General features: G+C 44.7%; 1 protein-coding gene across 3 annotated transcripts in view; it reads right to left on the reverse strand.

Moving 5' to 3' along the window:
* Positions 1–13,099, reverse strand: part of FAM210A (family with sequence similarity 210 member A) — a 30,683-nt gene extending 17,584 nt beyond the window's left edge. Inside the window, exons 1-2 of one of the 3 annotated variants that reach the window (XM_077810473.1) lie at positions 12,806–13,099; positions 478–2,613 (exon numbers count right to left, since the gene is read on the reverse strand). The gene's annotated coding sequence lies outside the window, so the exon portion shown is untranslated. Of the gene's footprint in view, positions 1–477; positions 2,814–12,805 lie in introns of those variants that run through there. The other 2 variants (XM_077810475.1, XM_077810474.1) reach the window with 2 other exon arrangements.
* Between the last annotated feature and the right edge of the window lie 45 nt (positions 13,100–13,144).

Raw genomic sequence — 13,144 nt, forward strand, 5'->3', positions numbered from 1 at the left:
TGCTGCATAAATCCTCTAACCACAAGTGGCCAATTTACCTTGTTAAAATTTTAGTTGTTTGAAAATTCTAAAATCTAAAAGAGCTCAGAGCAGTGACTAAGTTATGGTCTTTTATGCATTTCTTACTGGTACACTTCTTTTTTTTTAAATTTTTCTACAACCAACCACTTTGGATGACTGTTTTAACATTTTTTTATGGCACCGCCTGAGTCAAGTTGCAAGGAGAAAGTAGGGAAGCACATTTTGATTTAGGCATAAAACAGTAAGAATTTTTGGAAAAAAAGATGCTCTTACTAGTTTAATTTTCCAACTTGGATGCCACCTTGAGTGCAGAGGCTGCAGAAAAGCCAAGCAAGCAGAGGACAAACCAGCTGCCATGCCACGACAGTGCAAACCCAGCATCCAGAAGACAGGTTTTCAAATCTCACAAATAGGCACAACAAGACAGTTAATTGTAATACAGCACCTTATACTTACTGGATGAGGATGTCATTGTCATTCTGTCGCTCTGGCTGGGTCTCAGCGGTGTCTCCAAATGGATCTCTGGATGGCAGTAAGGCATACCAAAGAGATCATGTTGTCCAGGGAAATTTTCTCCTGCGTGGGATCCAGTTTCCTATGCGGTTTCTGAAGGCATGTCTGCCTCATTGTGGGCCATGGCCAAACTGTCCAACATATATTGAGTTTTGTGGTGGCCTCTCGAGCAAAAAATCCAGTCCAGCACACATATTGGGAGCAATATGACAGGTGTTTTTTCTCTTTGATATTTTTGTAGTTCTGTCACAAGACCATGGCTTTGGCACAGTGCTGGCACGTGTTCTGGGAGTACCGCTTTTCCTGCATTTACGCTGCTAAATCTGCATTCCAGTGACTACTGGAAGGATGAGACTGAACTTGTTCCTTTCTCTAGAGCAGTGGTTTTCAACCTTTCATTTGCAGACCCCTAAAAAATTTCAAATGGAGGTGCGGACCTCTTTGAAAATCTTACGATAGTCTGTGAAGCCCCAGGAGTCCACGGACCAACAGTTGAAAACCACTGCTCTAGAAAGAAAGGAAGTCCAGGATCTCCTGATGAGACAATGTGAAAGCACTGGACATAGTGGCTGTAATGGACTTGGCATCTGAACTAGAGTTACAAGCAGATGTGCTTGTGTGTATGCCATCATTCAAACCAGAGAGAGAGAGAGAGAGAGTCTTGAGAGGACTCCGAAGCAGCAGAGACTGCTCAGATAACCAGACAGGCCAATCCAGATGTGAAACAATGCAGTGTGGGATAGCTGTTAGAGGGCTACCTGTAGAAGTACTGGTAATTCAAAATGGAGATGCATCCACATGAATCTTATAGCAGTATAATACTCATTCCGAAATAGAATTATGTCACATCCAAAGTGGATTAATTATAGCAGGATAAAACACAAGATGAAACAAAAAGATAATTCATGTGTGGATGCAAGGCAGTTTACACCAATAAAATCTAAAGATATACCAAAAATATTCCCATGTAGATTATGCCTAAGAGTGTTAATCTGGGGAGCGGGGAAGGATATCAGTATAACTACGCTGGTTTAAATTCACACTTTAGGTTGGACCAAAAAAATCTTTCCTGGGTAGCAAGGCCTGATTAAAACTATTTTTCATTTGTGTTTGTTAAAATGTAAATAACACTTCAATTACAGCATAACAGAGTTCCCAATTCAAATTCATGAGCCTGTACCCTTCATGTCCTGCTGTGAAACCAGGGAAGTCTACACTTGACATTTACGATATTTCTAAGGGATTTTTTTTTGAGTGTGTGCGAGTGTAATATTACATATCTTTTATATGTTAAAGAATCAAAACAGGGCAAACCCAGTTTTAAAAAGTCCTTTATAGCAGAGGTTTTCAAACTGTGGTCCATGGACCACCAGTGGTCTGCGAGCTTCATTCAGGTGGTCTGCAGATAGTTCCCTCTAAGGTGTGTGCCTGGGTGGCCGACACAAGACCATGAAGGGCCACCCACCTAATTAGTGGAGCTGCGCAGGCAGGGAGGGGGCAGTGGGGTGAGAAGAGGGGGTAGGGTGAATTTGGGATGTGCAGGGCTGCGGCGGCCAGAAAAAGAGGCGACTTTCCCCAGCTCCAGGGCTGCGGTTGCCGGGGAGAGACCCCCCTCCTTCCCAGCCCCAGCTCAGGGGTTGCCATGGTGGGGTAGAGAGGGCACATCCATCGCATTTGAAAGGTAAAACTACTGACATGAAAATATGAGTTATGTGCTTTTATCTGTAGAACAAAAAAAAGTTAATTTTATCCAAAGCACTTTACAATAGTTAGCTAATGGTACAAACAACATTTGGAAAGATCATTAAGTGGTCCGCCAAGACCCTCAGCAATTTTCAAGTGGTCCGCGGAAAAAATACAGTTTGAGAACCACTGCTTTACAGGTTACCTTTACTGTAAGATGGGTGTACAACCAGAGAGACTGCACTCAGAGTAGTTACTGATGGGGTCCTGCAGGATCAAGTACTATTCAATATTTTCATTAATGACTTGGATAACGGAGTGTATTATATCCTTATAAAATTTGCAGATGATAGGGTTGCAAGTACTTTGGAAGACAGGATTAGAATTCAAAATGACCTAGACAAAGTGGAGAATTAGTCTGAAATCAACAATTAAATAATGTCAAAAGCACAGTTCTACACTTAGGAAGCAAAACCAAGTGCACAGACACAAAAAGGGGAATAACTCATGGGTGGCCAACCTGAGCCTGAGAAGGAGCCAGAATTTACCAATGTACATTGCCAAAGAGCCACAGTACTATGTCAGCAGCCCCCCGTCAGCTCCCTGACCCTGCTCCCAGCACCTCCCACCCACCTGAAGCCCCGCCCATCAGCTCCTCCCCCTCCTTCCCCTCACCTCCCGAGCAGCGGTTTCATGGCATGCAGGAGGCTCTGGGGGAAAGGCGGTGGGAAGGGGTGGAGTGGGGGCAGGGCCTGGGGCAGAGCCAGGGGTTGAGCAGTGAGCACCCCCCCCCCCCGGCACACTGGAAAGTCGGCGCCTGTAGCTCCAGCCCTGGAGTTGGTGCCTGTACCAGGAGCCGCGTATTAACTTCTGAAGAGCCGCATCTGGCTCCGGAGCCACCGGTTGGCCACCCCTGGCTTCAAAGGATCTGGGGGTTATTGTGGATCACAAACCAATTATGAGCCAACAGTATGTATAGTTGTGAAAAATACATCTGGTATATATTAACAGAGGTGTCATACGTAAGACAGGAGCTAACTGTCCCACTCTACTCAGCAATGGTGAGGCCTTAGCTGGAGTATTGTGTCCAGTTGTAGGCACCACACTTTAGGAAAAATGTGGACAAACTGGAGGGCAACAAAAATAATAAAAGTGTTAGAAAACGTGACCCATGAAGAAAAGTTAAAAAACTGGGTATGTTTAGCCTTGAGAAAAGGCCTGATAAGTCTTCAATTATGTTAAGGACTGTTATAAATAGGACAGTGATCAACTGTCCTCCACATCCACTGAAGGTAAGACAAGAAGTAATCAGCTTAATCTGCACCAAGGGAGATTTAGGTTAGATGTTAGGAAAAATTTTCTAATTGTATGGATAGTTAAGCATTGGAATAGGCTTCCAAAGGAGGCTGTGAAATTCCCATCACTGGAGATTTTTAAGAACAGGTTAGACAAACACTTTAACTTTCTAGCGATCCTAACATACAAACATGCAAGCAAAAGTCTAAGATGTGACTTCCCCACATTCATTTGCAAAGTCTAGTGGTGCCCCACAGAAGTGTTCAAAAATATTTAGGAAGACTTCTACTAATACAATATTTTCGCCAAAACAGCTTAATGCTAACATGAAAACAAGATCTTAAAGGACTTAAATTCATCCCTTTCTGCTGCTTATTGCCAGCAGAATTATACCACCACCACTCCCACCAACAAAAGAGACATCCAGTTTTTCTTGTAAATATCCCTCTATAGAAGTGGAAAGAATAATTAGTTTTTTTTTTTTTTTTTTTTTTTAATTTTTAAAAGCATTTTCTTTAATGCAACGTTTTCCTCTTTTTTCCATGAAGTATCATGGAGTCTTTAACTGGGTATTAATCTATAATCTTAAATATGACAGTGTTGACTATTCTGCTAAGTGATTTAACTAGGAAAATCCAGCAACTGTGTTTGTCCAAAGCAGCTGGACATACCTGGTACAGTCATACATTCTTGTACAGGGTCCCCAAACATGAGCTTGCCGAGAAATGAATTGATAGAACACCAGTTTTTTAAGGTGGTGGTATGTTAACCAATACAGTTTGGGAACCTCTGTAATGTGAACCATATTCAATAGGAAACCGTTGCACATTCCAGCAGCAGTAAAGGATAATGTGCCACAATCTTAAACCATATTTATACTTCACAGTTTTGTAGGCAAAAGGCAACTTTGCTGGCAAAACCGTGAAGGTGTACATACTGGACTGCTACTTTTTTGGGGCAAAATTCTCCTATTTTGCCAACAAAATAAAACCACCTCAATGAGAGGCATAATGCTTTTTGCGGCAAAGTTAAAGTGACGAACAGCAGCGTCTACTTTGACAATTTGTTATGTTGCCATAACAGGCCTCTCCCAGTAGCCCACAATGCCCATCATGAGTGATGTCTCTGCTCACTGTTTTGATCTCGGCTGCCCTGCACAGAGCTACACAGACATGTGCCCCTCTCCTTTCAAAGCTCCGGGAAGTTCTGACAGCTGAGCATGCTGCTCTGTCCCACAGCAAAGTGCAAATCATTAATGTGGAATCCTACTCTCTCCAGCACTAGGAACACAGCAGCAGGCAGGCTGCTGCTGCAGGGAGAGAGGGGAGAGCGGACTGCTGCTCAGTGCACAACCAGGGAGAGAGGTGGAGGCTAATGTATGGGGGATGTTCCCCTCCCCCACCTTAAGACTAGTTGCTTCCAGTTGCTGTCTCAAGTTAAAGAGACAGCATGCCGACACACTCACTCAGTCCCAAAGCATGCAGTGTTCTCTCACATATACACTCCCCCTCCCCAATTCCCCAACACACACACACACACACTGTCTCTCCCACACACAGAAACATACACACTCCATCACACACTCTTCTCCCGCACTCCACTCCCGCTTCAGTTGAAATGTAGCTAGCAATCTAGTAGGATGCTCATGGAACAATGGGATTGACGCTGTACCTGCCCCATGTGGCACTGCAAACCCTTCCCAAAGCACACTGCTCTCAGTGTCGATGTAAGAGCTGCTCGTGTGGATGCACTCTGCCAAGACAAGGGGCATAGTGTGGATATGCAACTGTGGTTTAATGAAAGTAGCGGCTGTATGTCAGCATAAACTTTTGTCAACAAAACTCTGTAGTGTAGACAAGGCCTTATTCTCTGTGGTATTTCCACTTGTGGCCGTGTCTTCACTGGCACTTCTAAATCTCCCACCGCTGAGCTGCACTGGTGCGGCTCCCGTGGTACTAGCACTAACAGAGGCTGGTCACCAACTTTTTTACATTATTGTATCTAACCTTGCTTTGCTTGGTCACAAATAGTTTAAATCTGCAGATAGATGGGATTTAGCTAGATCACAGAACCATAATAAAACCTTGGACAAGTTAAGTCTATGTCTAGATTTTAATATTCACTGCTGTAACAGAGTTTGTTGACAAAGCAGTATTTATAGTGTAGACAGACCTTAAGAAGAATAGGAAACAGCTTTTCTTAAAGATCTTCAAGTGTTAGCGATTGAACTAAAGGGTATTAGAAAGTATATAAGTAGAAGAGCTGTATTTTATATATGTGTATTCAGTTAAAGACGTGGGATGTTAAACAGTAGGTTTGTACTTACTTAAAAAGCATTTCAATTACTCTTTAAACTGATGTGCAGTTTAGCTAATCTGCATCTAACTAGAAGTGACAGAAATACTCCCACCCCCGCCTTTACTTTGACAGGAGTCAGAGATCTGAAGTTTTACATTGTACTTAGTCCTACCTTTTAACATCACACTAAATTAAATCTCTACAGCTTCTTAAAACATACAAAACTCTTTATAGCTCTTTCTAGGCTGTTACATTTCTGCACCCTACTGCAGACACTGCTTCAATTACTTTTCTATTGGATGGTGCTAATTCCAACTCCATAGCAACCGCTCAACTATCCCTGCTCTGTAATACTGAGCAGCTATGCTGGGCTCTTTCCTTTAGAAGTTTTGTTCTGCCCTCTACTGAATTCTTACAGAATTACGCTTGAACTTCAGAATGTATTGCAATCAACTATTAGCATTCATGTCCCCTTACCACGTTATACTTATTCAAAAAATACAACTTTCAGAAAAATTGGTTACTGCCTTTTCTTTCAACAGGTCCCCCGGGCTGTTTGTGCTCTTCCCATGGGTTAAGTAAAAACTACCTACGAAATAGATCCATAAACCAATAAATTGCCTTTTAAATTATGTCTGATTTATATTTCATAGAATATCAGAGTTGGAAGGGACCTCAGGAGATCATCTAGTCCAACCCCCTGCTCAAAGCAGGACCAATCCCTAATTTTTGCCCCACATCCCTAAATGGCCCCCTCAAGGACTGAACTCTCAATCCTGGGTTTAGCAGGCCAAAGCTCAAACCACTGAGCTATCTCTCCCCCAGAACTAAAACCCCATGGTATTGTACCTGATCAGACAGTTAGTATACAGGAGAGGTGACTGTAAATAAGGCTGTATTACAGTATTAATATAATTCATAGATTCATAGATATTTAGGTCAGAAGGGGCCATTATGATCATCTAGTCTGACCTCCTGCACAACACAGGCCACAGAATTTCACCCACCGCTCCATAAGCACTTTATGGCTTTAATTTTGTCTTGTTACTTGGCTTTGCAGAGACTTTCTACAGCAAATGATGAAATAGTAGAGGTTCTATTGTCCAAGCACCAGGTGCTGGCTGCCTTGCGATTCATCACGGGTGTTGGAAGACATGACAGTGTTTCTGCCCGCAAGTTCCTTGACGCAGCAAAAAAGGCAGATGACATGCTTTTTTATACCATATTCAGGTTCTTTGAACAAAGAAATCAGAGGCTATGAGAGAACCCTAATTTCACCCCAGGTAAAAGGATGGTATAAAATGGAATTACTGAGTTAGTATCTGCCTTTCTTTAATGTAAATGTGTGGTCGAGTTAGCAGTGGCTTCCAGTTCAGCAGGTTGGGGCCTGGTTAGTGAAGATTACCCCCACTGGCTCAAGACAGCTAAAATGTTTGTGCTAACATGGAGGTGATCAACCTGTGGCTCCAGAGCCACATGCAGCTCCTTGTATAGGCACCAACTCCAGGGCTGGAGTTACAGGCGCCAACTTTCCAATGTGCTGGGGGGTGCTCAACCTCTAGCTGCCCCTCCCCCCCTCCCCCAGCCTCCTGCACACCATGAAACAGCTGATCAGGAGGTGCTGATCAGCAGAGCTGCCAGTGGGTGGGAGGCAGCTGATGTATTACTGTGGATCTTGGCAATGTACATTAGTAAATTCTGGCTCCTTCTCAGGCTCACCACACCTGTGCTAACATCATCTGGTTTGATTGTGAAGAGGGCTAGAGATGGCATGCCCCCAGGGTCAATGTTGGCGGTGGAAGTTAATTGTTAGCTCTCAAGGGGGAGAGATGCAGGGCCATAGTTCTAACTTGTAGTATCTGTATGTGGTCTGCCTTATCCCCACAATGTATAGAATGATTCCAGTTATAGATGAAATGTCTAAGCTGTAGTAACAAGCACTCTAACCCTGAATATAATTAGTTTCAAAATATGCTGCACTGTCAAAGGCAAACAACTTTACCTTATATTAAAAATTAAAGGCTGATGCTTACATTTGACTAGTGCTGGAAGAATAATATCTTGATTAGGATCAAAGCTGTGTGTGTTCACTAGAGCTCTTAAACATGTTAGCTAATTCCTGTAAAGCATTTGGGCTTGACTAGGCTCTCAGTCTTGTCTACAATGCAAAGAAAACATGCTAAAGATTTCATTACCGTACTGACATGGACATGTTTAGCTTGACCACCAACAGCTCCTAGAACTCCAACTTGCCCTGGCTACAGTAAAGTTACTTGGGGGGGAGGGGGGGGAACGTTCTTACTGTACACATTCCTGTAGCGCTAGTTGGCTTCTAACACTGGCAAGATTTAGGTTACTATGAGACTGATTCACACCAGCCTTTCATCAGGTGTTTAAAACTCATGACACTTCCCTTGAGGCAAAGAAAGAGGCCTGAAAGGACAGATGTCATTACTTGTAATTTAGCAGATAATTTTGTAACTTGAATGAGTGGGCAGGAGTCTAATCATAAATGGGTGTCCAAATAAGTCAAAAAATGAGTTAATTTATAAAAAGGACAGTGTTTAACATGCTGTTTTAGCTGCAGCATAGCCATAGTAGGTGAGTGTGCACCTCCCAACCCAAGTAGAGCACTGAACTAAAAATAGCGAGGGGTACATTGCCACATCACCTCATCACCCAAGTGCAGACCCAGGGCCTCAGGCACACTTGTGCTCAAGCTGCAGTACAGACATCCCTTAAGACAGCTACTACTTAGAACTTCAGCAAACATTCTCTGTATTCTATACATGTGTTGCTTTCTTTGTCAGTGCACACAGCCAAGTTACACATCAAGGTATAAACAAACAGCCTCTAAGTTTATTAAAACATTTAAGTTGTGCCCTTCCCCCAATATCAAGTTTACAAAAGTGTGCATACAGAAGAACCTTTCAAAATAATTAGTTAAGTGAATATTCTCAACCAAAAGCTATTTGAAACTTTTAACTGCATAAAAAAATTGACTTAAACCATCCCTGCTGTCTCATTCCTCTTGTGTGAAATCACTTGAACATGAGATAGAATTATGGATTAGTGAACAACACAATTTTGGACTCACAAGGTAACACTCTCAACCTAAACCCAAAACAAAGGACGATCCGTTTCCATTTAACTACTTTAATACTTCCCTTCCCAGTTATTGCAAAATTTGTGCTGCATATGCCTCTAGCCTAGAAGAACTATACCCAGATCTTGCAGTTTTCACTACAGGCAATCTTACAGTCGCACCATTAAAAACAGAAGAAGCTAACACAAATGTCCACTTAAGGCTATTCAGCTGACAGGCCCTAAAAGGGAAGTTCACTTTAAAAATAGTAGCTGCTTCTAATGAAAAAAAGCTAAAAACATAAGCAAGTAAAGCAAAAACCGCTTCCATGTAGGAAAAACCTAAACACCACTACTGGTGCAGTTGATTTTGTTCTGAATTTTAGTGTCACCGCACCGATGTTAGGGACAATATAATAGGATTTTGTGCTAACTAAGCCTTTTGTCCTGTCTTGTAGGAGAACATTGTGAAGAACAGGTCACCTTCTTCGAGCAGATTTTTGGAGAACATGCTCTCATGAAGCCTACCACTTTCTGAAAGTGTACTGTTTTCATACAAAATGTATAATTTATTGCATTTAAGTAATGAGATTTTGAACTACAAATTTTATAATAAAGTATATACAGACCACTGTGGCAAATATTACTAAAAATATTACACAACCTCTGGAGTGATGGCTTGTTTTTCCCCTAAAAATAAAGCCAAAGAATTGCACTGAGTTGCATTTATAGCCAATTATTGGAGGTTCAATATTGTCTAAAATTTGCTTTATTTGTTTTTGTTTTGGGGGGTTAACTGAGCAATAAGTCCTCTTTGAGCTAAAACTTAAGCATGCACTGAACGGTGTTCTTGTGAGGAATCATGAAATGGGCAGAAGGTGTGATGAGGCATAATTTGTGAGAATTGAGAAAAACATTGAGGGTGGAGAGTGATTGGGTACAGAACTGTTTGTAGAAGAGTAAAGAATATCTCCTTGAAATTCAGAGAATAAAGAGGTCACAAATTATTATTTGCATTGAAGTAGCACCTAGAAGCTGCAACCACAGCAATTGTTAGCAATTGCTAACACTCTAAATAGACAAAACAGGCAGAGTGAGAGAGAGATTATTAGGGGGACCCTCCAGTCAGAGTGTCTGCTTTTATCATAATTTTCTTAGTTAAAGTCTGAGACAAAAGTCTATTGGAAATGTTTTCAGTGGGTCAGCTACATCAGGAAGCCACCACTATAGTGAATCATCAAGATTCTAGCTAGATCAGAGGTCTCAAATGACCACAAGGGCCACATGAGGACTTTTTCACTAGGAGAGTGGTGAAACACTGGAATGCATTACCTTAGGGAGGTGGTGGAATCTCCTTCCTTAGAAGTTTTTAAGGTCAGGCTTGACAAAGCCCTGGCTGGGATGATTTAGTTGGGTATTGGTCCTGCTTTGACCAGGGGGTTGGACTAGATGACCTCCTGAGGTCCCTTCCAACCCTGATATTCTATGATTCTATGCTAATTGCTAAGAGTTGTGAACTGTCCCTGTTCACCTCAACAGGACTTTAATTCAGATGCCATATGATAGATATTAACATTAACTACTTCACTGCTGATTAAAACATGTAAGAGGAACTATCAAATCATCAATATGAGCAAAGTCTGCTGTGACATTTTATTTTGACTCTATGAGAAGGTGGTGCTTGGGTGTGCCACCACCACTCCCTCCTCCTCAATTTGATGCGAGGAGCCTATAAAACAAAGGGTGAGAGTGGATCTCAGGGGACAGGTATGCGGGAGGAGACGTATCCATACCCCATCAAGAGAAAGTCAGAGCATCTCTTCTTTGGCTATGTCTACGCTACGGACCTCACTGCAGCACCGCTATACCACTGCATCTGCACCACTGTAAGGTCTCCCATGTAGCCGCTCTACACCAGCAAGAGAGAGCTCTCCCACCAGCATAATTAAACCATGCCTAATGAACGGCGCTAGCTATGCTGGCAGGAGAGCATCTCCCACTGACATAGAGCTGTCCACACATAGAGCTGCTTATGTCGGTCAGGGGTGTGTTTTTTTACAAACAAAAGTGCTAGTGTAGACAAAGCCTCTGAAGTGTTAACTTGGGTGATTGTGTCTGCTCACCTGGTTGGCCTACTGTGGGTTACAGCTGTCACACTTGCAAAGCCATACTTGAGCTGCTGCATTCACACGAGTGTAAGGTGATAGAGATTCTGGGGTCACAACTCATGGTTCTTAGTGCTTCAGTAACTGACCTGCTCTATGGTTCTCTCCTAGAATTGTGAGAGAACTTGTTTATGTTCTTGGATATATAGGGCATTGTGAGAAGGCACCGAAGGACTACCAGCAGTACTCCAGTACTTTAGCCTATATCCACACTGTAAAGTGGGCAAGTTACCAGCCTCAGTATAAGCAGCACTCAGATTATAGCAAGGGTCTCAAACACACAGCCTGTGGAGTTATTTCCTGTGGCCCCCAAGCTCCTCTCACCCGCCACCCTCCTTCCCCACCAGCACGCCACGTCTCCAATCCTCTGCCTACCTCCAGGTGCTTCCTGCCACAAAACAGCTGTTTGGCAGCATTTAGTGCTTTCCAGGGGGAGGGGAGTGGGGAGCTATGCGCTCAGGAGAGGAGGTAGAGAAGAGGCGGGGCAGGGGTGGGGATTTGGGGAAGGGGTTGGAATGGGGCAGGGAGGGGGTGGAGACCTTGGGGAAGGGGTGGGAAGAGGAAGGGCAGGGGAAGGGACTCATGGAAGGGATGGAGTGGGGGCAAGGCCGGAGGCAAGGGGTGGGGCGCTTTTGTATCTTTATATGAAAAGGTGTTGGTGATATGGCCCTCGGACCAACGTACTAGTCCTCATGCGGCCCTCGTGGTGATTTGAGTTAGAGATCCCTGGATTATAGTCTATAGCCCCACATGGGCCCTTTTAGCTCAGACTGAAAGCACCAAATTCATGGAGCTTTGTGCATGTTTGATGACAGGAGTCATGTTAACAACTAAGAGCAAGAGCTCAGGTTAATTCTGCAACAAAGGCACACAGAGACCAGCAAGGAATCCCATTCCCACTGAGGGTAGGCATCGACCCCTATCAAGGGGGAGCCAAGCCTACAGGTGTATTTTCAGCCCCATGAGGCATCTTTAGTCTACTATGAGTGAATGTTATATCATTTTGGTGTCTTGCATGTGGTCATTAGCAGACATCTGATGGGAGTTCCCCAGAGTAACTTTGGAACAAAAGTTGACACAAAGTTCCCTATCTGATTTGATTTCAGTCAGCTACTTTCTGCTTTGGTCCCAGGGTGACTAGGGAGGTTGGCTGAGGCAAGGTGGGAGCAAAGAAAACCCCAAACACTCGGTAGGCAGGTTCCTGCTGCCTCCTTGCGCGCACACACACACACACAAGCAGGGAGCAGAACATGGGAGGAGGAGTGAAAGAGGAAGACGATTTCTTCAATCTGAGGCTCCCCTCCTTGCCTGAAAAGGACCCTCTCTACTTGCATTAGGTAAAGCCACATCCTACGAACTTAGAAATTATTCACATAAAAAGCATGCTACACGGATGCAACACGTTCGCAGAGAAAGCAGCTGAAGGAGAGTATGAAGAGGCGAGGCCCACCCAGGCTGGTTTCCCGGAGGGAACGGAAACAGGCTGGGGCGAGCACAGCTCAGATGGCAAAAGCACTTTTTACACGGCCACCTCCGCTGGTGGGGCCCGCTCGAAGCGGAGCAGGCGGGAGGCCCCCGGCGGCGCGCAGCCAGTCTCCTCCCCGCACCGCCGGGGCCGAAGCGCAGTCTCGGGGGGCGGGCGGAGGTCAGGCTGCCCGGGGTCACGCCCCTCACTCCCCGCCGACCAGGGACCCCCGAGCCCCACGCACCCCCCGCCCCTGCCGGCAGAACGCGGGGGTCGGTACCTTGCGCTCAGGCCGCTGCTCCATAAGACCGGAGCCAGAGGGTCACACTCGGGGGGGGTGGGGGGGCAGCGCTGGGACCTGATTACAGCGGCCTCGCCCTGCCTCCAAGCAACGTGCTTGTACTAAGCGGCTCCCCAGACCCCCACCACCTGCAGGCCCGATTGTTCACACTGCGCATGCTCCCCTACAAGGCCTTCTGGGGACTGTAGTCCTGGAAATCGTCAGGCTGCCGCCTCCGCAGACAATTCCCTCCCTTCAGATGCGCTCTAGACTGGAGAGGACTCACGTCAGCGCGTGCGCAATTGGTACCCCACTGCGGGTCTCTCATCCTCCTTCTCC

This window comes from Eretmochelys imbricata, chromosome 2 (genome assembly GCF_965152235.1).
Source record: "Eretmochelys imbricata isolate rEreImb1 chromosome 2, rEreImb1.hap1, whole genome shotgun sequence".
Classification (NCBI taxonomy): domain Eukaryota; kingdom Metazoa; phylum Chordata; order Testudines; family Cheloniidae; genus Eretmochelys; species Eretmochelys imbricata.